This window comes from Arachis stenosperma, chromosome 4 (assembly GCF_014773155.1).
Source record: "Arachis stenosperma cultivar V10309 chromosome 4, arast.V10309.gnm1.PFL2, whole genome shotgun sequence".
Classification (NCBI taxonomy): Eukaryota; Viridiplantae; Streptophyta; class Magnoliopsida; order Fabales; family Fabaceae; genus Arachis; species Arachis stenosperma.
This window is the reverse complement of record NC_080380.1, coordinates 10,325,279-10,351,030: the sequence shown is the minus strand read 5'-3', so window position 1 is coordinate 10,351,030 and position 25,752 is coordinate 10,325,279. Positions and strand designations below refer to the sequence as shown.

Here is a 25,752-nt window from a genome sequence, read left to right as displayed (position 1 = left end):
TATCAATTTAAATTTTTTTTTAAAAATAACTTTACGATATAATCTTAAAATTTTTACCATTTAAAAATTTAGAATTCAATCTTAGTTAAATCAATAAGACTTTATAAATATCTCTTTAAACAAACTCAAAAAACGTGCCTTCTTTTTTCCTTTTGATTATTATTTTCTTTTTTGGGTCCGATCGTCATTTGTGGCTGCCTTCCTTTCAACTTTGAGATGGATGAATAAAGGACAATAATCATACGCGGTGAAAATTATTGGTTTGCTTCATACATGCATCTAATTAATATCTTGGACAAGTCAACTTCAATTATTGGTATGTATTCTATGGAATCAAAGTAACTAGAACCACCTGTCACATGACATACCCCACATGCATATCATAAATTCATAATTCATTACGTATTTTTACCTGTTATAGACTTCAGGGAGTTAGGTCATTTTAATTGAAAATTTCATCTAATGTATTAAATGTTTGTGAATTTTTGTTGAATATATTTATAAAACTTGCATTATAGCTCAATCTATCAATTAATGATAATCGTTTACAATTACACCTAATAAAAAAAAATGCTCGACATCTATATTTTTTTTAACTAAATCTAATTAAATTAGTCTAATATAACGTATAAAAATCAATTATAATTAGTATTATTTTAAATTTTATTATTTAATTTGGTTGGATTTAATTCATAAAAAAATTTAAATATTATAATATTATTCTTAAAAAATTATTAAAATTTTTAATTTTTTTTTGGCGCAAAAAATTTCCTATTGAAATATGATTTATTCTCCTTATTTAATGGCAGCTGCTTATTTCTTACTTTATTGGTCCTAAAAATCAAACCAAGCCCCTCTGGCTAAAGTCTAAATCAAAACTATTATTCTTTGGGATGCTTTGACAAGGAAAAGTATGAGGAGCCAATAGAATACTTGTATAATGTGGACAATGAAGATTTATAGAATATTAGAGATATAATCATTAGTATTACCTTTTCTCATCAGCTGAAGCTTTTGGGATGAGTGGTATCATGATGTTCATTTTATAATTCAATAGCCCATTGTACACATTGTATAAATAGTTTATTGTCTCCCTAGCGGAATCCCTTCCATAAAGATGCGTAAAACATCTTTTTGTAAAGATACTTACGTGTTGTATTATTATTAGACGTATTAATGAATCGGTTATTTTTAAATTTCTTAACAAATTAGAATAAAATCGATTTTTTTATAACAATAATAATAAACTCAATTTTTTAAGGATCTAATTGTATTTTTAAATTTTTAAGGATTCAAATGTCTGTAAAACAAAAAACCAAAGATATATTTGTCTTTTTATCAAAAAAATTTAAAGATATTCGATTTAGATTGTGTAATTTGATCGGATCAAATCGGGTCTAATAATTATAATGCAGACAATTGGATTTATTATTGTTGCTATAATAAATCAATTTTGTTCTAGTTTATTTAAAAATAAATTATTAACCAATTTAATAAAGATATCCAATAATAACATAATAACATAACACATATAAATATTTTTAAGAAAAGACATTTTTAACGTCTTTATTAAAATTGTCTCTTTCCTTTTTTTTTCTTTTTCTTTTTTTTTCCTTTTACTTTTTTCTCCCTCAAAAGGAGGGTTTTAGTTAAGTTTTTAAACAAAATAAAATTTTTACACAAAAAGTTTTCAAATTCAGTAATAGAATAACTTTTTGTGTACAAAGAGTCATGAACTTTATATCAACAACTAATTTTTTTTTCTTGCTACAAAATCATTAATTATGATTTATAACAAATTTATCTTTAATACAAAAAATTGTTGAAAAGATTTATATATATATATATATATATATATTTTGGAAGTATATCTACTCTCTGATAATACACCCTATCCAAATAATCCATCAATAATAACTTCATTAATCGCCGATTGAAATGAGATGCTATCAAATTTTTCCTTCTAAAATACAAAGGACATAAAACAGAGCAAGCAAGAGAAATAAAAAGGTGATGAAACTAATTATGAACAATAACACATTATTGAAAATTTCTCAGTGACACACTTAAACAGCATATTAGTAACTACCCGAGGGCACATATAGTTCCTTATTGTAAGTACTTATTAGTAGTGGTGGCTTACTTTGATCATTAATGAAGTCTTGCTTATTTAATTTATTTAGATTGAGCTAACCATTCCATCTTCTGATGATGATGATTCTTTGGAAGCCACATTGTAGAGACCCAATTGAGCAGATTGTGAGTTAATAAAGTTGCATTGTTTTCGAATTTCGCCTTGAGAACCGGTCAAGACACCAATGTTACCCATTTTGATCATTGAAGCCTTAAAGGCTTCAAAGAAAGCATTTTGGTCACTACTGAACTTGTTAACAATGTCGATGGTATCTGCACCCGAAGTTGAGAACAACTCTTGGTCACTTTGGAGCAACCCCTTGTGAACCTGAAGATTCGAGTAATAGTTTTTGTCGAACGTGTCGGGTGTTGTAAGGTCCAAATTGGCTACTGTGGTTCCGGGACCACCATTAGGGCATAGTGATCTCAATGTTTGTAGGTAACTTGAATTCAGACTTGGGTCAGGATTACCAGTGTTGCTAAAATTGTATAACCGTCCAACAAATAAACTGCAACGAGCCCTACCAAATGTATGTGCCCCTAAATAAATCAAAATAAAACATCTCCTATCAGAGCAGATGTGATTGTACGACTGTGTAAAATACTTTACATTATGAGTGCATTAAAATTAAACTCTTAATTGACATTACTATAACCCATAAATAATATTGTAGTAACTGCGAAAGAAAATCGCTTTTAATATATTTGCATAATTTTTAAACTATAATTAGAATCAAAAGAAATATATTTTCAAAGAGTGCTTAATTAATTTTATTATCCTTATTATTAGATTACTATACCTGAGAGTGCAACTAGATCAGTAGTGTTGAGGCCTTGAGCAGTAAAGCGTGCTTTAAGTTGATCCAAGGTCAAGGAAGGACCTGGAAGGTTTTGTGCCAAGGTTATATTTGCTGTTAAACTATCTCTTCTCCCTAATTGAACTTTCCAATCAGGACCTTGATCCTGTAATAAACACATACATACATATTTGTATTATGTTATTGGATTCAAAATATTTATTTTTTATATAAGTGTCCAGTATTATAGGGAGACAATACTCAAGCGATTATCATATTTATGTAGTAATATATAAACTAGACATATAAATTAGTTTGATTTAGATACAAACTATCCTTAAATAGAAATATAGAGAATATATAAAAATAATAAACACAACAGAGAGTTTGATTACTAAAAAGAGACAGCCACAATTTTTTTTTCAAAAAAAAATTATTCTTCTCTATGTTTATATCTGTTAAGGTTATGAAAATTAAATCGATCATTCAACTGATGAAGTTAGAGATTCAAAAATTTAAAAATTCAATTTAAAAATTTAATTAATAGTTATATAAAATTGATTTTTTGTACTTTATTTTTTAAATTAATTAACCATTAAAAATGACACCAATTTGACTGATTAACTGATTCTTTGAACAATCTTTTTATTTTTTTGGGTTGGTTATTAATTGCCGTCCAATTTTTTACTTCAATCGGATCTATCTGAAAACTTGCTTTTGATTAATCCAGTTGAACTGAATAATTCGATCCCGTTCTCGGCACTATGATATTTATAACTGAGACAAACAATTCTAATGCAATTTTATCTCGATGTTTTTATTTTAAAATACTTACAAAATATAGCTAATTTAATTTGAAGACATACCAGAACAGAAGATATTTCAGCTGCAAGAGCAAGGATATCTGCACAGGAAACTATGCCAGGACAAGCATTTTCCACTGCCGTCTTGATCTGATTCACAACATCTAAACCTCTTATTGAGTTGTTATTTGGGCGAGCTTGTTGTTCACTTACAATTGTTGCAGTGTTGTTCAACAAAAGTGATCCATCACAACCCTGTAACATGCACGGATAACATACACATTAATTAATTAATTAGTTATCTCTTCTTTAACAGATTAATTATTAGTTCCGTAACTTTTCCCTCATTCCAAGTGCGCCTTTACATGAGTAGTTTTTACTTTTGACTTGAATAATAATAAAAGATGATAAGGAGACATGAAGTAATGGTGGCAAATACTAAAGGACTAAGGGCCCATTACGGACTTATCCTACACTTTAAATACATAGTAACTATTCCAGACCCAAAAAAAAAATATATTAAAGTACTATTGAAGTTGTTCCTCAATTAAAGAGGTAGTTGGATATTATTAATTTAGTTTTAATTAATTTTAAGAGAACAGTTATTATGTTGCTTAAGAACAAACATTAAAATTATTATTAGTAAAAAAATTTAAATTTTGTATGATTATTATTATAAAAACTTTTTAAATTGATAACCACTTTTAGTAGTGCATATGTTAGCTAATTTAATTTTTTATGATATATATCATTTTAATAATTGAGAGTTAGTTTTCTATTGAATTAATCCAAATTTCAAACCTTAGCTTTTCATCAATAGTACTTTACTAAATATTTTGAAAAAAATTTCGTTAGTAATTAGGATTCTAGGAGTATTAATGAAAAAAAAAAACTTTCAATAATACCAAATACTTAAATTTTACTAAATGTATTATAAAAAAAACTTTTTTCTTTTAATTAAATAACTAATATTTTTAAGATGTTAATTATTAACCAATTTTTCTTTTCCCACAGCATCTCTCAGTCTAAGGCCATGGAGTTCTATTTAAGGATTTGTCACTAACAATGAATTGTTACATACACAAAATAGGATTCAAATCCCTAATACTTACTTAAGTGAATTAATGATTAAACCAACCCAATTTGATTTAATTTACCAAACTCCTTAACAAATAAAGTTTGGACTTTTTTTTTTATCATTTTTCTACTAGCAAGGTCCGATAGTGAATGAGCAAAGTGAAGTAGGAGAAAAAGAAAATTCCAAAAAGGAGAGAAAAAAATTAAAAGATAATAATAATTAACAAACCATATTAGATATACATTAGAATTAGCTGTCAAAATAAAATATATATTAAAAATAAATTAAACTATATATATATATATATATAAACAAGTACATGATTTTTGATTTGAGTGAACAAATAGTATTTTTGAATAATTAATAATCTCAAATGAGAAAAGTGGTGAAGAGCAAGTTGTTAAGTAAGAGTATAGTAGTGTTTACATACTTGAACAAAACAGTCATGAAAGTGAAGCCTAAGGAGGCTAGCAGGCATGCGTGGATCAGTTTTGGAGACATTGTTTATGACTTCACGTACAATTGAATGGACATTGGGACATGTTTTATTGTAAAAGAGGGATCAAGTTGTGCTTCTGAGGATAAGAACACTCCAAACATAAACACACCATAGCATAGAGCTACCACTTTGAAACTACTAAGGAAACTCATCATTTTTATTTATATCAAGTAGTTTGTGCGTGTGTGTGAATGTGTTAGTGGCAAGGATGCCTTTATTTATAGAATCACTACTAATCATGCATGCACTGTGCCCATATAGAAATTAAATGAGAGGTTTATATTCTGTATCCAATATTTATTAGTTGTTAGCAGCCATCATTCTTTTTATTCATTTATCTATTTACTTTTTAGATGCATCTCACTTTGTTAGGTATCATTCCACCCCCCATAAGTAGTATCGTATTGTTTTTGGACTTCTTTTTGGAAAGCTTCAAATAAATAATCATTTGTGTCGTAATTAATTAATTAAAAGCTTCTATCTTGTAATTTATTAGTTCAATTATAAAAATTGCAAAGAATACTACACCTTTCCCAAGGTGTAGAGCTTTATTAAAAAAAATATTAATCACATACTAATTAATTTGTTTAAAAGTTAATAGAGTTAAGTGTACTTTTTTTTTCTTCTTCTATGAATTGTCTATCAATAATAAAAGAGATGTTACATAAACTTTTGAACAATTTTGATTTTAATTGATCATGTAGTGATGTTACATCAATTTTTGAACAATATTAGCTTTATGTGATGTACATCAATATTACATTATAATACAGAAAAAATTATTAAAAAAAATGTATCATAATATTTTCTTTTGCTATAAATACTCTCTTCTTCGTTTGTAGAAGGTGTAACTGGGTAAGATTTTTTGCATCTTACTCTCCCATTTGATATTGCTGTTTCGGGAATTTAACGTTTTAAGTTGTTAAAATTTCTGTCTTTTCATCTTCTGTCTTTATTTAGTGATTTTTTATATTTATGTCTTTTTAATTAAAAAATAGATGTTACAAGAAAAAATAAATAAATTACACCTACTTCTTTAGCACGAGCTACGTTATTATTTAAATTAATATTTTTTATAAATAAAAGATGTAATGTTCTTTGCATTTTTGATATACAAAATAGTATGCTTTTTGTTATAGAATACGATATTCTTACTGTAGTGTTTAGCAAAGCCTTCAAAATGATGTTGTGTTTTATTTAACAAAATTTTTAAAACATCGTATTTTTATAACTTATTTTAAAATATTATATTATTAAAACACAGGCTTATTTTTATTATATTGGAGAAAATTTTTGTAAAATTTAAAGGGCTTAAAACAGAGCAAGCTAGAGAGAAAAAGGGTGAAAAATAATTATAAGCACTAACACGTTATTGAAAATACAATAAGTTCAAGGACAATATTTCTCAAAATCAAACACTAAATAGCATACAATTAAGTACCCAAGGGCACATACCCTAAATGTGCCTATAGCTTCCTTATTATTAGTAGTGTGACTTAATTTCTTTCATGATTGAAGCTTTATTTTCTTATTATTTAATTTATTTAGATTGAGCTAATCATTCCATCTTGTGATGATGATTCTTGGGAAGCCACGTTGTAGAGAGCCAGTTCAGTAGATTGTGATGAATTAATAAAGTTACATTGTAGGGTCCAAATCGGCTAGGGTGGTTCCAGGGCCACCATTGGGGCATACTGATCTCAATGTTTGTAGGTAACTTGAATTCAGACTTGGGTCAGGGTTCGGTGTTATTGAAATTGTATTATCGTCCAACCGAGAAACTGCATTGAGCTCTACCAAATGTATATGCACCTATAAAATGAAATATATATTATTTCATTTTAAAAAATTCAAGAGTAAACTATAAATAAATCTCTGACTTTTTATCTCAAAAATAAAAAAATTATCGATTAATTAAAATTACAACAATATCTCTTATTTTTTAAAATGCAAGGCATCAAAATCTCTTCGAGAGATCGATTTATCTTTATATATCTTAGACGGAAAGACTTAAATATTTTATATTTTAAAAAATCAAGAACGTTTTGTATTTTTAATTAGTCAACGACTTATAAAATTTCGAATAAAAAAGTTAAAGATTTATTTATTTTTTTAAAATTAAAAAATTTAAATTAAATTATGTTTGAATGTTAAATTTTGTACCATTCCACCGCTACCTTTTTTGGGCTGCAAAAAAATCACTTTTAATATAGTTGCATAATTTTAAACTATAATTAGAACATAAAAAAATCAATTTCAATTTGTAATAATGAAGTTTTCAATTATATATATATATATGATCTTAGCTTAATTTTATTATTTTTAATTGTTAAATTTAAAATGTATCAGACTCAAGTAAAAGAAGGAGTAAAAAGGAAAAGAATTCAAGAAAGAAGAGAGAGTATCAGCAGAGAAGAGAAAAAAGGTTATGGTAGAATCTGAAATATATTAGTAAAGTGAGTTCCAAAAATCAATAATAATAGCTTAGTTCTAGCTACTTATAGCAGAAGAGTTACAACTGTCACGAGTTAAACTAACCACTAACTAACTAATTGGCATGTACTTAATTACAACCAACTAACTAACAATTTGATCACAAGCTAACTAATTCTATTTGTACTAATTCAGCATCAGCTAGTGTATCTATCATGACTCCTGTTGTTTGGCTGTTATTCAACATCAAAGCTATTGTATCTGTCATAGCCCCTGCTATTTGGCTGTTCTGTTTTCACTTTCACATTCTGACTCTTAAGAGTTGCATTAGTTCTTCACTATAACTACTATTTTGACCCTCCCTGCCAAGCCCGCTTTCATCAGTGATGTCTCCAAGTTTTTAACTATTAGTTCTGTCCTGAACTCAAGAAAGGCACCACTGGGCAGTGGTTTTATCAACACATAAGCTAGTTGCACAGTCTTAGGAACATTACTTACTTGAATAATTCTTTTTGTAACATAGTATCCAGTGATGATTATATTATCTACATATACTAGGACAAATAGTGATGAGCCATTTTTAAACCTGGTGAAGACAGAAATGTTAGTCTTTGTTGAGTAAAAACTAAGGTGCTGGAGAGCTATTGACTGCTTATAGTACCAAGCCCTTGGTGCCTGTTTCAGACCATAAAGAGCCTTTGTGAGTTTGCACACTAGAGTGCTATCTCCAATTTCATAACTTTTTGGTTGTTTCATATATACATCTTCCACCAAATCACCACGTAGAAATGTGTTATTCACATCAAGCTACTTGATTATCCAATTCCTTGATAGTGCTATGGTGAGGACAATGCAAATTGAGGTTGGTTTCACCACTGAGTTGCATGTCTCAGCCCAGGCCTCTGAGCAAAACCTTGATATGCTAGAGAAGCCTTGTATTTTTAGAAACTTTCATCAGATTTATATTTAACTTGAAAGACCCAACGACTACCCACAACCTCTCTGCTATGAGGGAGAGGAACAAATTTCCAGGTTTGATTTTGCATAAGTGCAGCGTATTCAGCATCCATCGCAGCTTCCCACTCAGGTTTGGTCAAGGCATCATTGACAATCCTTGGTTCAATGCTAGCTAGAAAGGATCTAGGCTTTATGACCCCGCTCTTACTCTTTGTGATCATGGGGTGAACATTTTGATGTGATGATGTCGAGACTGAGTTATCATCATCAAAGGGAAGAACAATCTCCAAGTTTGAGATAGAAATTGGAATGGGTGAGACTGATGGTGTTGTAGGTACTAATAATGGTAAGGTAGGAAAGGTGGCTATGATAGACAAAGAAGGAGATCTGGACTCTGAAATACTTGGTACAGTAGGTACACGTGAGGACATGGGAAGGGGTGTGGCTGTTATGCTTGGTGCAGGATGCGGATACCTTGATTTTGTAATGTTAGGTGAGGGTTGAGACATGTTCCTGTTTAGTAACGGAATGGTTGAAGTTGAGTGAAAGTCAGAAGACAAATTAAACTTGGTTATTGAGGGGGTTTTCGAGATTTTGAAAGGAAAATTATGTTCATCAAAAATCACATTGCTTGATATCACTATATTCCCTTCTGCAATAAGGCACTTGTAGTCTTTGTATAACACTATAGCCGAGAAAGGTACATGGTGCTGATCTGAACTTCAGCTTGTGCCTATTGTATGGTCGCAGGTGTGGAAAACACAAACAGCCAAAGACCCGAAGACTTGTGTAATCAAATTTATTCTCAAGAAATTTTTTAAATGGTGACTGGTCTTACAACACTGATATTGGTAACCTGTTTATTAAGTGAACTGTTGTCATGAAGGCCTCTCCCTAGTACTTAATTGGCATGCCTGCACCTGGTAACATAGCTAAGCCCTTTTTCAACTATATGCCTATGATTTCTCTCAGCATTGCTGTTTTGCTGATGTTTATGAGGACAGAAAAATCTGTGCAGTACACCTTGTATCTGTAAATTCTTAGCCAAGCTCAAGAATTCAGTAACATTGTCAGATTAAAGCATTTTAATTTTTGTGTTCAATTGCAACTCAACCATTTGTTAGAAACAATTAAAAACTTATTTAATTTGAGATCGAGTTTTAATGAGGTAGAGCCAAGTGTATTTACTATAAGCATCAATGAAAATGACAAAGTAATAGTTTCTATTTAAGTCAGGTATAAGAGCAGGGCCCAGATGTCTGTGTATATGAGTTGCAGGGGATCATTATATAAGGTATTTGAGAGAGGATAAGGGAGTGCATGAGACTTTCCAATACAGAAGGAAGCACAAGGATTTTTATTTAATGAAGCAACAATATTATAAGATTTTAGCACAGAGGAAACAACATTATTTGCTGGATGACCTAATCTATTGTGCCACAAGAGAAATTGATCAAAGTGGACACATTTGAGGCAAAAGCAGCTGGTTTATTTGATGAAGTGAAAGATAGAATGAAATTGAGGAACGTGTACATTCCCTTGTCAACTTTTTCATGTATAACAATCTCTTTAGTTTTCTGAGATTTCACACAGCAGCCATTAGAATAAAATTTAAAATAGACATCATTGTCACAGCAGAATTTATATACACTAAGTAAGTTCTTAGTGATATCAGGCACATGTAGTAATTTGCTTAACAAAAATTCTCTATTACTCAAATCAATTTTAAAGAAAGACTTTTCAACAAGGTTGATATGCCAACTTGATCCGTTGCCTATGATTATTTGGTCTGCACCTTCATACTTCTCCCCTTCAATTAGATTTTTCTGGTCTGAGGTCATATGGTGTGTAGCACCTGAGTCTGAAAACCAGCATTGATCTTGTAATGTTATAGGTGTGGCCAATACATTGCTCAAGTTGGCTTGTGATGCTTGCAGAGTTTGTGTTTTGTACCTTCATATTGAGTTTTGAAGCCTTCTGGTGGATCATACCTATACCAACATGTCTTGGCAGTGTATCCAGACTTGTCACACACTTGACAAATAGGCCTATTACTATTGAACATTCTTGAACCATTATACTGCTGCTACTTTTTATTGTTGAAGATTCTTACCCCTTCAGCACCACCAAAACTTGGATTATTGTAAGCCTGAGTTCCAAATTTGGAATTGTTGTCACCAAATTGACCATTATTATAGAAGTTTCTATCACCTCTTACCTGTCTACCACCACCTCTGCTTCTGTGATCTCCTCTGAAACCTCTTTTGAATCCACTTCTTGAGTTTAAGCTCTGAGAGTAACCTGGTGAACTTTGTGATACATTTGCTTATATAAACGATTCTAGTTTCTGAAACCTCTCCAACATACTTTCAGGAGTTAATAGCAATGCCTCTAATTCTCCAACTGGGATGCTTACTGGCCTTGTCACTACTGAGATAATTACTGAGCTATACTCTTCAGTTAGCCCATTCAAAATAGCATTTACATGATCACTCTCACGCATTGATTCTCCTACTGAAACTAAAGCATTAATTGTTCTTTTTAATGCTAACACATACTCATTTACTGAGTTTCCTGTCTTAATACTGCTCAACCTATGTTTCAGCTGCATCATTTTTACTCTGATTTGTGAAGAAAAGTGATATTCTAACCTTTTTTAAACCTCATACGAATAGATGCATCCTACCATCTGAGTGGTGAATGGCTTGGTCATTGAAGCAAGAAGCCACGATTTGAAAAGCGCATATTGTCTCTTCCATGCAGCAATACATTTCCTGATTCAGCAGGATTCCTTCTTCGGTAATGTGGTGGAGAAAATTATGGCCCTCAATCGTTGATTTAGTCTGGTCTTTCCACTGCAAGAAGTTGTCATCGTCGAGTTTTTTTGAAATTGGGGAAGAGGTGAAATTTGGAGCTGTGTTCAATTGATTCATTGAGTTTTCATATCTCTTACTTTTGCTTGCCATTAAATTGAATGAAAGAAAGCTCTGACACCATAAACGGTACCAGGCTCAAGCAAGAGAGGGAGTAAAAAGGAAAAGAGTTCAAGAAAGAGGAGAGAGTACGAATAGAGAAGAGAAAAAGGTTCTGGTTAGATCTGAAGTATATTGGTAAAGTGGGTTTCAAACATCAACAATAATAACTTAGCTCTAGCTACTTATAGCAAGGAGTTATAACTGTAATAAATTGAACTAACCACTAACTAACTAATTGACATGTGTTTAATTACAACCAACTAACTAATAATTTGATCACAAACTAATTAATTTTACTTGTACTAATTCAATATTAGCTACTGTATCTATTATGACCCTTGCTGTTTGGTTGTTCTTCAATATCAAAATTGTTGTATCTATCAAAATTATTGTACCTGAGAGTGCATCTAAATCAGTAGTGTTGAGGTCTGAGCAGCAAAAAATGCTTTAAGTTGATCCAATATCATGAAAGGACTTGAAAGATTTTGTGCTGAGGTTATTATATTTGCTGTTAAACTATCTCTTCTCCCTAATTGAACTACCCAACTAGGACTTTAAGCCTGTAATAAACACATATATACAAATTTGTATTATGTTCACGCTATGAAGCTTGAACCCTATAACATGCATGGATAACACATTAATTTATTCATTTTTCTTCTTTAACATATTATTAATTCTCCGTTACTTTTTCCTCACTCCCAAGTGCCCCTTTACTTTTGCTTTTAGTAGTTTTTACTTTTGGCTTAGAATAATAATTATCATGAAATCACTTTAAATCTTCCAAAAATTAAAAAAAAATATATAAATGCTTATATATTTAATGCGTAAGTTTTTTTGGATTTATGTAAATTTTTGTATAAATTTTTTTATTTATCTTATATTATTTATTTTTTTAGAAAGAATAAGAATTAAATTTTAAATATTTTAATTATAAAAATTATGATGTCATATATACCATGAAATTCTTTATTCTAAAAATTTAAATTTAAAAGAAAAGATAAATTAAATAAATAAGTAGGTACATGAAAATAATAAAGATTGTAAGGATATATGAAGTAATAATGGTAAATAATGCGAGTTTGTTTGGAATGTTAGAAATTAGAATTCACTCAAGAATTGAAACCTTCTTTTTATTCTGGAATAATTAAAAATAAATTATTTGAATTCTTTTGAGAATTTTAATTTTAATTTTTTTATTTGTATATCAGACTAAAAAAATCTGTTTTCAAATCTATTTTCACACTCTTTAAACTTAAATTCTATTCTATTTTTTTTCTAAAGTCAGATAATTTCATTCATGAAATAAAAGAAACATATGGATGTCCATATATGGGACAAGTAAAAAAAATGGAAAACTTCCAATACTCTATTATAAAGGTAACATCATATAATAATCTAATAAGAGAAATAAAAGAAATTAAAGTCAAGTGCTCATCAATTAGGAATTGGAATTTGTTGGAGCTCCTTCTTGCAGCTTCAAAGTTGACACCATTATCTCTTCCACACTAGTTAATACATTATAAAGATGAACCTGTTCCTAGCCTTCCATAAGGACCAGCTTAAAATCACCATCATCATCCTTTGAGAGGAGCTATTGGGTTGGGTACGCAAGACCCCATTCTCAAGTTTCACTTAACATAGAAATTAGAGTATTCGGTGTCTCTTCTAGCAATCGGTGAGCCCATTTTTGACCAAATCTCCATTGATTTCTCACAATGAAAGATGCAATTATTGATTATTTCTAGAAATTGTAAGCATCTTCGGTAGGTGGGTTGAATCGATGGGATGCGACGATAAAGCTTTTGTAGCACCGGAAGTTTTTCATCGAAGTCCCTCCAAAGAAAAATCTTAATCTTCGCAGGGATTTTCAGTTTTCACAGTTTTCACCACAAGTTTCGTTGTCTCATAATCATAAGGGTCCAATAAATTTTATCTTCTCCACCCTCCAATTTTTGTTTCTAGCACACGCTGACTAGTGCCTTCAGAAAAAATGCTTTTAATTAGAGTTTGATTTTACATACCATTAGAAAGTATTAAATTTTTTACCATCAATAGTGGTTGATTTTGTAGATTGAAAACTTCAGATGGAGGGATAACACAAGGATGTAGAGGAGCAAGTCAATGATCACTAAAGATTCTGATACTGGACCGATCACCAACTCGCCAAACCAGCTCTTTTTCAACAACCTTATGCCCTTCCAATATGCTATGCTGCCCCCACGAATGTACTGCTCTGATATCTACATTTAATATATAACTGTACCGAAAATCTTTACCTTTGAGGAGTGATTGTGGCTGAGAGACAACTTTCCAATATTGTTTTGCTAATAGTGCCAAATTTTGAGACCTTAGATCCTTAAAATTTAATCCACCTTCCAATTTCGGTCTTGTCATAGTATCTCAACTAATTCATGCTATTTTTCGCTCTGTACCTTTTTTACCCGACCAACATTAGGAGAGTATGTTGTGAATCTGCCTAATTAAAGTGTCAGAAAGACGGAAATATGATAATGAATAAATTGAAATAGCCTCTCCAGCAGCTTTGATTAGAACATGCCTGCCTGTAGAGGAAAGAAGTTTTCTTTTTCACCTTTGAACTCGCTTCCTCACCTTGTCCTTGATTTCTCCGAAGGTGGGCTTTTTTTTTATTTTTGAATTGTAGATAGAAGATCCAAATATTTATCCTGTGCACCAATATGAACAATTTTCAATTTCCGAGCCAATAGTAATCGTGCAACAGGAGGAGAATTATTACTAAAGAATAGAGCTAATTTATGCAAATTAATTTTTTTGCCACTGAATTTCTCGTATGACTGAAAAAGACTGAGAATATTTACACAACTATTTTCTGATGCTTTGTAAAAAAAGATTGAGTCATCCGCGAACAATAAATGATTAATAGTAGGACATCTTCGGTTGATCTAAATACCTTCAATGAGACCATTTTACTCTGTCTTGTTTAGCAAAAAAGATAATCCTTCTGCACAGAAAAGTAAAAGGTCGGGACATAAAGAATTTTCTTGACTGATACCTCTATTTGGTTTAAAAAAAATCAAAAAATTGACCTTCAACAACGATAGAGTAAGAAACTATAGTCACCACCTCCTGTATCCAACCAGTCCACCTAGATTCAAATATCAGTTTCTCTAAAATGAACCAAAGGAGATACCACTCAACATGATCATAGACTTTGTTCATATCCAATTTAACAGTCATTTCAGCCGATAGACCCCTCTTATTAGTCTTTAGATAGTGCACACATTCATGAGTGAGTAGGACATTCTCTGAAATCAATCTACCCTTAATAAAGGCACTCTGATTAGGCTTGATCAGCGAAGTCAAAAATTTCTGTAGCCGATGAACTAGTGTTTTAGAAATAATCTTATACACAACTGAGGAAAGACTGATGGGTCTAACCTGTGTCATATCCTTTGCATAAAGAATCTTAGGAATGAGATAGATTTATATATGGTTAAAGCTCTTGAGTGGTCTACCACTGATAAAGAAACTGCGGATAGCCTTAAAACATTCTCCCCTACTAAACTCCAATCACTACAACATTTTGGGTCTATGGCCACGGTTTTTTTGGTCACGGTAAAAAACCGTGACCATAGACCCTCTATGGTCACGGTTTTTTAGGGTGACCAAAAAAAAAAAAGCTATGGTCACGGTTTTTTTGGAAAGGGTGACCATAGAGTACCTATGGTCACGGTTTTTTAAAAAAGGGTGGCCTAAAAGGGTCTATGGTCACGGTTTTGAGGGGTGACCTAAAGAGGTCTATGGTCACGGTTTTTTACAGTGACCAAAAAGGGTCTATGGCCACGGTTTTTCAAAAAAGGGTGACCTAAAACGGTCTATGGTCACGGTTTTGGGGGGTGGCCTAAAAGGGTCTATGGTCACGGTTTTGGGGGGTGGCCTAAAACGGTCTATGGTCACGGTTTTGGGGGTGACCTAAAGGGGTCTATGGTCACGGTTTTTTACAGTGACCAAAAAGGGGCTATGGTCACGGTTTTTCAAAAAAGGGTGACTAAAAAGGGTCTATGGTCACGGTTTTGGGGGGTGACCTAAAGGGGTCTATGGTCACGGTTTTGGGGGGTGGCCTAAAACGGTCTATGGTCACGGTTTTGGGGGTGACCTAAAGGGGTCTATGGTCACGGTTTTTTACAGTGACCAAAAAGGGGCTATGGTCACGGTTTTTCAAAAAAGGGTGACCAAAAAGGGTCTATGGTCACGGTTTTGGGGGGTGACCTAAAGGGGTCTATGGTCACGGTTTTGGGGGTGGCCTAAAAGGGTCTATGGTCACGGTTTTGAGGGGTGGCCTAAAAGGGTCTATGGTCACGGTTTTTTACAGTGACCAAAAAGGGTCTATGGTCACGGTTTTTTGAAAAAGGGTGACCATAGAGTACCTTGTCCAAAACGGCGTCGTTTTCCCCTCCCCCTTTTCGAAAATCAATTTTTTTGTAATTTTTTTTTTAATTCCTTTCCCCAGAAGCCCAGAACGACGTCGCCCCCCCCCCCAAATCCCCAATCCCGCTCCCAAAATTCTCCTTTCCCTCTTGTAAGTTCCACTCTCGGCTCTCTCTCCCTCTCAGCTCTGAACCCTCACTAGACGTAACCCCTTCCTTTCACTCTTCATCCTCTCTCCCTCTCCACCGTAATCGCAGCCGCAGTCTGTGATCTGTCACTCTCTCAACCCCCACTCTCCCAAACCCTCACTCATCTGTGCCTCTCACTCTCTCAACCTCTCACTCTGTCAACCCCTCACTGTCGCATCCCTCACCTCTATTGCGTTCAGATACCTACAAAAAAAGGTTAAGCTCTTTTCATGGGTTTTCAATTGTTTCAGTAATTTTTTATATTGATAATACCTGTGTGGTTTTCTTTTGTTCAAATTCATGCGTGGTTTCACGATTTCTTTTGTTTTTTAAGGTTCATTGTTTTTTTCACGATTTCACGATTTCATGCGTGGTTTCATGCGTGGTTTCTTTTGTCCTTTTCTGTTTTTCCAGGAGCCCTCAATGCTGAACCCAGTTACTCATTCCAAGTGAGTTTCTTTTCTTGCTTTTCTTTTCTTTTCAATTTAAGTAGCTTAGTTTTTGCAATTAGGTAAGTTTTTTCAATTGTTTGTGCTCTTATTTTTGACACTGTGAGTTTTGGGCTGTGCTCTTTTTTCAATTTAATACCTGTGCTCTTTTTCAGTTAGGTAACACAATTATAATTTTTTGTAGATTTCCGGTTTCCTTTAAAGATTATGGCTGCTGCTGTAACTGCGAGAACTGTTCGTGTTGTCATTGTTGTTTTTGATGGACCCAGTAGCTTTATTGCTTAACTAGGTTGGTGTTAATTTATGTAGTTGTGTGTTGTTAACTTGTTATAGTCTCTTGGTGTTAACTTGTTAACTTGTTAACTGCTGCTGCTGCATAAACAGTAAGAATCTCACTTCTTCAGGTTTTTATAGTCTCTTGATGTTTTGAACTCTATAATATGTTTGGAAATTGAGTAGTATCATGCTTTTCAGATTTGTCTGGTGCTGTGTGTTCTTTAGCTTTTACGTTGAATTCTTGCATCTTGAATCTTGTTCTTCTTGATATTTTGAACTCTATAATATGTTTGGAAATTGAGTAGTATCATGCTTTTCAGATTTGTCTGGTGCTGTGTGTTCTTTAGCTTTTACGCTGGATTCTTGCATCTTGAATCTTGTTCTTCCAACTGTGCTGTGTGTGAATTGCATGACCCTTCACATGGTTTCTTCACAATGCTGGAATTTGTTATGCTCCTAAGAAACTTTGTTGGAATTTGGAAAATTGGATCTGGTTCAATGAAATGTTCTGTTTTTGCTTATTACTATATTTTTAGTTTTTTACCTTAGTTACGCAAATGACATTATTTTCATAATATTTCTCAAGTATTATGAGTAGAAAATAGCATTGTCTAATATTCTGCTGTAACAGAAAGTGGTACAGGTTTTGTGAAGCATATTAAAATCGAATCACTTGTTTTCTAAGCCCTCTGCAATGCATTTGCTTTCTATTGGTTCAAGTTGCATGATTGTTATTGAGAAGCATTTACAGTTTATAAATATCTAATTATTATTTTCTACTGAAAAATATGAAGTAAAGTTGCTGATAACATTTTTAATATAGGATAACATTTTCAAGTGGCATCCACGTCGCTTGTTCCCTCTTTACCCATCAGGCCCCAGCTTTGGATCTTTATATAGCTTTCCCCTATCATCCACAATTCCTGAAGCTCATACCCTCCCCTGTCGAGTTGCGCAGCTGCCTTCACGACCAGTCCCCTGGCACTGGTTAGTCCTGACACTCTGATTTTTTCTTATTGATTTCTTTGTTGGTTAGAATTTTGTAAAAATATTTATCTATATCTGTCTTTAACTGGGGTTAATTGCCGCTGTTCATAGACTGGAATTTGAAGGTACCCCTTTTTTTGATTTAATGGGTGCTCTGTATTGAAAGTGATAGTTAGAGTATAAGGCTTTAACAAAGGCTCATTATCAATGTTAGAGGGTTGAGTTTCTTTGGTTTGCATCTCTCTTGCATCTACTTCCTGTTTTTTTAATTACCCAAGAATGTGTTTCTTTGGTTTGCATCTCCCTTGCACAGGAGAAATTGAGAAACTTTGCACGCACTAATCTGAAAAATTTGTTTGTTGATAAATTTATCATGTAAAGTACAAGACATTAGTAACTGCTGTTTCATAGCTGTTTGTGTTCTTTGCCACTTCCCATTGGTTCAACTCTGTTATCATTTTCCCTTGTTTTTTATGACAAAAGCTTGATATTTATCATCTGTGTATTGTTTATAATAGTATTCTGAGTCAGGTTGGTTGTTGTGTGTTGGGGTGTGTGTTTGCACAGTTGGGCTTGTTGGTTTTGGCTTAGTTTCCTTTATCTTCATTATGAGTCTTCTATTCTCGTCTCCCAAATCTGTCATTTTCATGCCTATTTGAGTGTTTTAAAAAAGTAACTTTTGTCTTTATTTTCATTCTATTTTGTACTTCTTTGTTTTACAACACTTGAGTTGTACATTGTATCCTCTTTCAATTTCATACTTTTTTATTTAAATGCTTTGCTTCCTTTTGATGTTTTGGTGATACATTGCATGTAGATCTGGGATTTTAGTTTTCATATTCAGACATGGAGTGCTTAAAGTTTGTGTCTTTCCCCTATTCTTCAAATGAGCTAGTTTTTCACTTTCCACATGTGTAGAGAGTAATGGCTAAAAGTTGAAAGGGACCATTGCCACTTCATTGAGCTTCACTTAAGTTATACTATTCTCAGGGAAAAAAATAAAATAAAATGATAAAATAAAAGGAGCACACTTTAATCCTGAACATTAATGAGTTTGGAATTATGGTTGTTAGCAATTCTGTACAGCATAGCACACTCAATCATTTCTTTTCATAATATGCTTTCGTTGACCGCATCATGGGCTTAGAAGATTACATTAAGTGGGATGCTAATGTAGCTGTCATTGTAGTTTATTGATGGTCCACGGAGGGCTCAAGTGCTCTTGGTGCTATGGAGAAAAAGGGAGGACTTGTCATTAAAGAAAATTTTGAAAAAAGGTGGAAGATAGTTTTCCGTTAATGATAGTTTACTTATTATGTTGGTGCAAGGTTTTATTATGTTTAGTGTGTTCCATTTATTTCTATTTTGTTTGGTGGTAGTGGAGTTAGTTTACATGAAGTTTCTTTGAAGGGATTATATGTAGCTTTGTTTGTTTGTTGGGTTTTTTATTTTCTGTTGAATACCATTGTCATTTGCTGCAAAGTGCAATCAAATCCGTCTCTTTCATTCTTATAAATCAAAATCCTTATTGGCTTTATTTCTTTCTCAGATTACTATTGCCTCCCTATCGACTTTGATTCTTATAAACCAAATTGCATTGCATGTGTAAAAAACACTACTTTTTGTTCAGTTCTTCACATCACGTTCCCATTTTGGTTCATGCAATCTTGCTCTCTTAGCCTGCCTATATTCATTGATCACTCATTATTAATTCATATCAGATTGGTCATGATTCTCTTGATGTCATTCATGCTTATCTAATGCTGAATTGGTATTTGCATTTTTCAGTCCAAATTTTATAATATTTATGAATTAGTATTTAATTTTTGTCTAATTTATGTTTTATAATAAATTTTAATTTCTTTTAAATTATGTATATTCGTATTTTAAAAAGTAAATATTAATTTTTTTTTTAGTAAGTTAAAGATTATCTTTTAAACACCATGATAATTAATTATTATAATAAAATAAATGTTCCAATTAATAAATTGATTCCAGAATTAAAAAAAGAAAACCGTTAATCATAAAGAGAGACTTATAGCCTGACTTCCTAATTTGAATCATATGACAAGCATATATAGGACAAAATTCATATTTAAATTCTTATTCATTACTTCCTCTTCAAATATCACTAGCTCTTAAATTTCTTTCAGGAAAATAGTTCTACACTTTGTAATAAGGGTGGAGATGGATTTCAAGTGGAGAATAGAAAGGTGAAGACCAAGTTGACAGCAAGCGTTAAATTTTTAGCTGCACTGGTAATGGAGCTTGATGGTCAAACAGTTTTGACTTTGTTTTGTTTATTTTAGGTGATGCATTTAACCTTGATGGATCACAGAGTTTTGTTTATTTTATTTTGAAGCATTTGGGTGCATGAACTTATTTTGGTCCTACTTGTGTGTAATAGGATCATATTCAAAATTTGAAACAAGCAGGATACAGTGATGATGATGCAGTTCAAACAGTTTTTGGAAAGGAAAGACATGGTAGAGTTCGTTTCTATGGTCGATCAGTCACAAAATCCTCTCTTAAAAAGGATAAGCAGATCCGACAAATGCAACAACAACATACTGAAGTGGTTTCAACTATGGAGAAAAATCAAACTAACTTAACTTCCAAGTTGGATGGTTTAACAAACTTGATTAAAACGTTGTTGCAACAAGTCAATCCTGGTATGAGTGCAGAACAAGTGCAAGTAATGATAGAAGCCGCCCAACAATCTCCACCTGATGCGAGTAGTGCACCAAATGATGCGCGGCGAAGCATTCCTCCTTCACTTGGATCGAACCATGTATCAAAGGATTTCGAAGTAAGTGCTGTTCAAAATAAGTAGTTAAATTAATAGTATGGTTTTGGTACTTACTGTGCTGATTGGCTAAACCATTATATTTTTGGTTCTAAACTTTAGTTGTTTTACTTTTTATATCTTGTGCTCATCTTTATTAATTTAGTTCCTCTTTATTGATCCCTCACCACTCACAAGAAAAAATTCTTAAGATGGGCTAAGTGCATGCAATATTTAACCGTTGAATTATGTGCTACAGTAAAGCAAATAAGCATTTTTTGTTTAACAAGTTGAAGGCTAACAAGTTTGGTACCGCATATAATTTAGAATTTTTTTTCAACAATTATTATTTAGGTTTGTCGCTTGTGTTATAGGTAGGTTTATATCAATTGGACTTTGTTGTTTACATAAAGAGGGACATGTATGTATAAGTTTTGGCTAAGATTTTCTTGTTATGTGGCTCATCAAAACCCTAGCAAATACTCCTTGCTGTTTAGTAGTTGAAATTTTTAAGTTAACTGACTTATTAAAGTTTGCTACATATGTATTGCATTATCATAAGCAATTTTTCTCTGTTTTAACATGTTTATTTCTTTTGCTAGTAGGAAGACATGATGTGAAGAAAATATGTTCTATACAAATATCACATGGGATGGGTCTCACACTTTAGTTATCTAAATGTAATTTTTCTTATGTGTTTCGTACTTTTTGAAAAGAGACTTTACTCGGTATTACATGTAATTGGATACATTATACTCTATTTTGATTTATGTTATTTCGACTAAAAACTAAACATATCTAGTTTATAATGAAAGTTTTATGATTTACATTTCTTGTTCTTAGATTTATTTTGTGATTATCATTAATTTGAGATGTGATTATGCTTTAAAAAAAAATTAAAGCTCATAAAACAAAATAGGCTATGGTCACCGTTTTAAAATAGGGTGACCATAGATAACCTATGGTCACGGCCAAAACCGTGACCATAGGCTCTATGGTCACGGTTTTGAAGACGGGTGGCCATACAGGCTATGGTCACGGTTTTCAGTAAGGGTGACCATAGAGGCTATGGTCACGGCCAAAACCGTGACCATAGATAAGGCTATGATCACGGTTTTGCGTAAGGGTGACCATAGAGGCTATGCTCACGGCCAAAACCGTGACCATAGATAAGGCTATGGTCACGGTTTTGAGGAAGGGTGACCATAGAGGCTATGCTCACGGCCAAAACCGTGACCATAGATAAGGCTATGGTCACGGTTTTAACAAAGGGTGACCATAGAGGCTATGGTCACGGCCAAAACCGTGACCATAGATATGGCTATGGTCACGGTTTTGAGTAACGGTGACCATAGAGGCTATGGTCACGGCCAAAACCGTGACCATAGCTATGGCTATGGTCACGGTTTTGCGTAGGGGTGACCATAGGCTCTATGGTCACGGCCAAAACCGTGACCATACATAAGGCTATGGTCACGGTTTTGAGGAAGGGTGACCATAGAGGCTATGGTCACGGCCAAAACCGTGACCATAGATAAGGCTATGGTCACGGTTTTAAGAAAAGGTGACCATAGAGGCTATGGTCACGGCCAAAACTGTGACCATAGATATGGCTATGGTCACGGTTTTTATGCGTGACCATAGATTTTCCTATGGTCACGGTTAAAAACCGTGGCCTAAAGTGTCGGAATTTGAAAATTATAACTGTGACCATAGAAACCGTGACCATAGGTAAAAAAAAACCGTGACCATAGACCTATGGCCACAGCAGAATAGGCCACGGTAAAAAACCGTGACCATAGGTCCAAAACCGTGACCATAGATCTATGGTCACCCTTTTCACTACCTATGGTCACGGTTTTTTACCGTGACCATAGGCCTTTTTTTTTTGTAGTGAATAGAATTGAAGGAATTTAGCTGTAAATCCATCATCACCAGGGGTGCTCTAGGGAGAGCACTAAAGATTACACATTTTACCTCATCAAAACTAATCAGTCTAATTAATTGTCTGTTCATGATTGTTGAACCTTTGGTTTCAAAATCTTCAAATGCATATGCCAGATTAACTTGACCAATCAATGTGAAGATATCCTTAAAGTATGTTTTAGATATTTGTGCAATTTCTTCATGGGTGGTAGCATACGTACCATCATTCTTTTTCAGTTTTCAAATTTTTTTCTCCAGATTCTGGATTAGAATGATTGGTGAAAGAAACTTGTATTTCTGTCTCCTTCTTTTAGTCACTTTACACGAGACTTCTCCTTCCAATAGCTTTTCTCTCTAAAGTAAGTATCATCAAGTTTATTTTTCAAGACTTCAATCTGTTCTCCCCTTGTAATACCCTCATCTCTAAGGATTTCAAGTTGAGATGTGAGTTCACCAATATCCTTCTTCGAATTAAATTTGTTCTGTTGCTGCCATTGAACAATACAGTGCCTACAATGCTTCAATTTTTGAGCCAAAGCAAACATTGTTGAGCCATCTACCCATTCCTTCCAAGCTTTGGTGATAATTACCCGAATTTCTTCTAAACCACACCACCCCTCCTGAAACTTAAACATCCGTTTAGATTTTTCTATGACCAAATTTGTATCAAGGAGGATAGACGCATGATCTAAACCGTTATTTACGAGTCGAGACACATCCACTCACCATTTGCAAGTGCACGGTCAAACCGCTCCCTAATTTGGTCCTCCTCTCGTCGCCTATTAGTCCAGGTGAACCTTTTTCCAATCATACCCAAAGCCTAATAAAATCACTCATAATTATAAGTTTTCCAAGAAAATATTGTACAAAAGAGAAAAGTTTTGTATATTGGGTAGATTGAATCCCATCCAAACTATTTAAATGTACCCCAATCAGCCCCCAAAAACAGTTTAAAGTAGGATCAGTTACCTTGGCAGCTATGAAAAATTCTTTTTCAGCAAGAACCTCAATCGCTGTACCCTCCTTACATGCTAAAGCCAATCCACCAACTATACCTGTTGGACTAACAATCCTCCAATCTGTGAAATGACAAGATCTCAACTTACTTTTCACCAGACGAGATTGGTTTTTTCTTTCACATATAAATACAATTTCGGGGGAGTGGGATTGACATATCCCTTTAAAGTTATGGACTGTCAGGGGTCTCTCCAAATCTCGACAGATCCATAAAAGAATTTTCATGACGAATTAAAAGAAATTGACAAAAGTCAAACATTGACTTAGACGGCACAGAAACCCTATTTTAGAAAAAATCCTAACAGAGAAATTTGAAAGAGTATATACTCCTTGTACTCCACCTTGAATTCTATTCTATTAATATATTATAGTTATTCCGAATCATGGAATGGAGTTATAAGTATAAATGATTTTTATTTTAAAGAAAATAGAATTCTTTTCTCATGTTAAATGATTTCTAAACAAGTTCTAAAGGACTAAGGGCACCATTACTACACTTCAAATAGAGTAATATTGAATTTGTTCACTCAATTAAAGAGAGGTAATTGGATATTAATTTAGTTTTAGTTAATTTTAAAATTTTTATGATATATATCATTTTAGTAATTAAAATTTAGTTTTATACTAAACTATTAATAAAAACTTCCAAAGATTATCTTTCATCAATAGTACTTTACTAAATATTTTAATAAAAAAATTTGCTAGCAATTAGCATTCTGGGAGTATTAATGAAAAAACTATTTCAATAATGCCGAATACTTTAATTTTACTAAATTTTATATAGAATTTTTTTTACCTTTAATTAAATTCTTAACCAATATTTTAAGACTTTAACTAACCAAACTCTTGTAATAGTTTAAATCCCGATATAATATTACCAAATTAGTCACTATCATCAAGAGGCCGTCCAACACCACGCTTCCACCATATTGCTGTGGCATCGGCCATCATTTATGTGCCTCTCGTCACCGTTCACAACAGCAGCACTGCTGGTTCCTCCTCGGTCACGATTGCAGTAGACGCCGTCTCCACTGTTGCATCATTGTCGTGCCACCCCCTCATCGAAGGCACGCTTGCCATCTCGCGCCCAACAGCCTCCTCCTTACCATCGCGCTACCCTTGACAGCGCTGCCACTCTCACCCCAGGAAGGAACCCATCTCGTACCGTCGTTGCCTCCGCAGAATCCATCTCGCACACCGTCGTAACCTCGTCGAGCCAGAGTTGTCACACCGTCGCTGCCTCGCCGAACCAGAGTAGTGTGGAATTTCTTTCTAGTGTGAATGTGTCTTCTATGTCAGGACATGGATGTATCTCTTTGCTTTTATTAAACACTTCTTTTGTGTTTGGATGTGTCTTTAATGAATATGTCTTATTTTTAAATTTTACTTAAATGTGTTTTTATTGGATGTGTCTTCTATTATATGTGTCTTTAATGGAAGTGTCTTTTGATTAAAACTTGTTTAGATGTGTCTTTAATGATTAACGGATGTGTCTTCTGTTTAGACTTTTGACTTAACAAACTTTACATATGATTCCGACCACTTATACAAGTTCATATAGTTGGCACGAATGCGAGAATCACGTCTGTTATTGATACAATCAGATATGCAGATCGAATTCATTCTTACAATTGCTTCTTATGTAGTTGTGTTGTTCTTCTAATGAGTTTTACAATTTTTCTCTCACTCAACATGTTAGAAAGGGATTTCTCACCTTAGATTTGCTGGAAATTAACATTTCTTGGCCCTCAAGTCAAGTTAAGTATGATTCCTAAGGAAGAACATCAAGAAAATACATGTTTAAGCATGTTTCCTTGAAACCGAAGTAAAAGGGAGACGGTGCATCCAACTCACCTTGATTCCAGACTTGATAAATCATATGGTTATGTAGAGAAAGAAGAGATGATCATTTTGGTCGGATTGAAATTTTGATTTGAGTTTTAGTTTAGCAGAAATCAAGCTTTGAAGATTTGGAACTAAGAACTTTTCTCTCTTTTTTCTCTCTTCCTATTTTTGGCCAAAAAGTGAAAATGAGCCAG

General features: G+C 33.0%; 1 long non-coding RNA gene and 1 pseudogene across 3 annotated transcripts; one reads left to right on the top strand and one right to left on the bottom strand.

The window, feature by feature from the left end:
- Window positions 1-1,907: 1,907 nt before the first annotated feature.
- On the bottom strand, window positions 1,908-5,527 carry LOC130973987 (peroxidase A2-like; annotated as a pseudogene).
- Window positions 5,528-16,221: 10,694 nt separating this feature from the next.
- On the top strand, window positions 16,222-22,059 carry LOC130973988 (uncharacterized). 3 transcript variants are annotated; one of them, XR_009084348.1, is made up of 7 exons: window positions 16,222-16,489; window positions 16,688-16,722; window positions 16,907-17,011; window positions 17,822-17,985; window positions 20,139-20,294; window positions 20,393-20,794; window positions 21,373-22,059. It is a non-coding gene; the product is annotated as an uncharacterized LOC130973988 (long non-coding RNA). The 3 variants fall into 3 exon arrangements; XR_009084349.1 differs by having other exon boundaries at window positions 20,139-20,243; window positions 21,376-22,056; XR_009084347.1 differs by having other exon boundaries at window positions 21,376-22,053.
- Window positions 22,060-25,752: the final 3,693 nt, after the last annotated feature.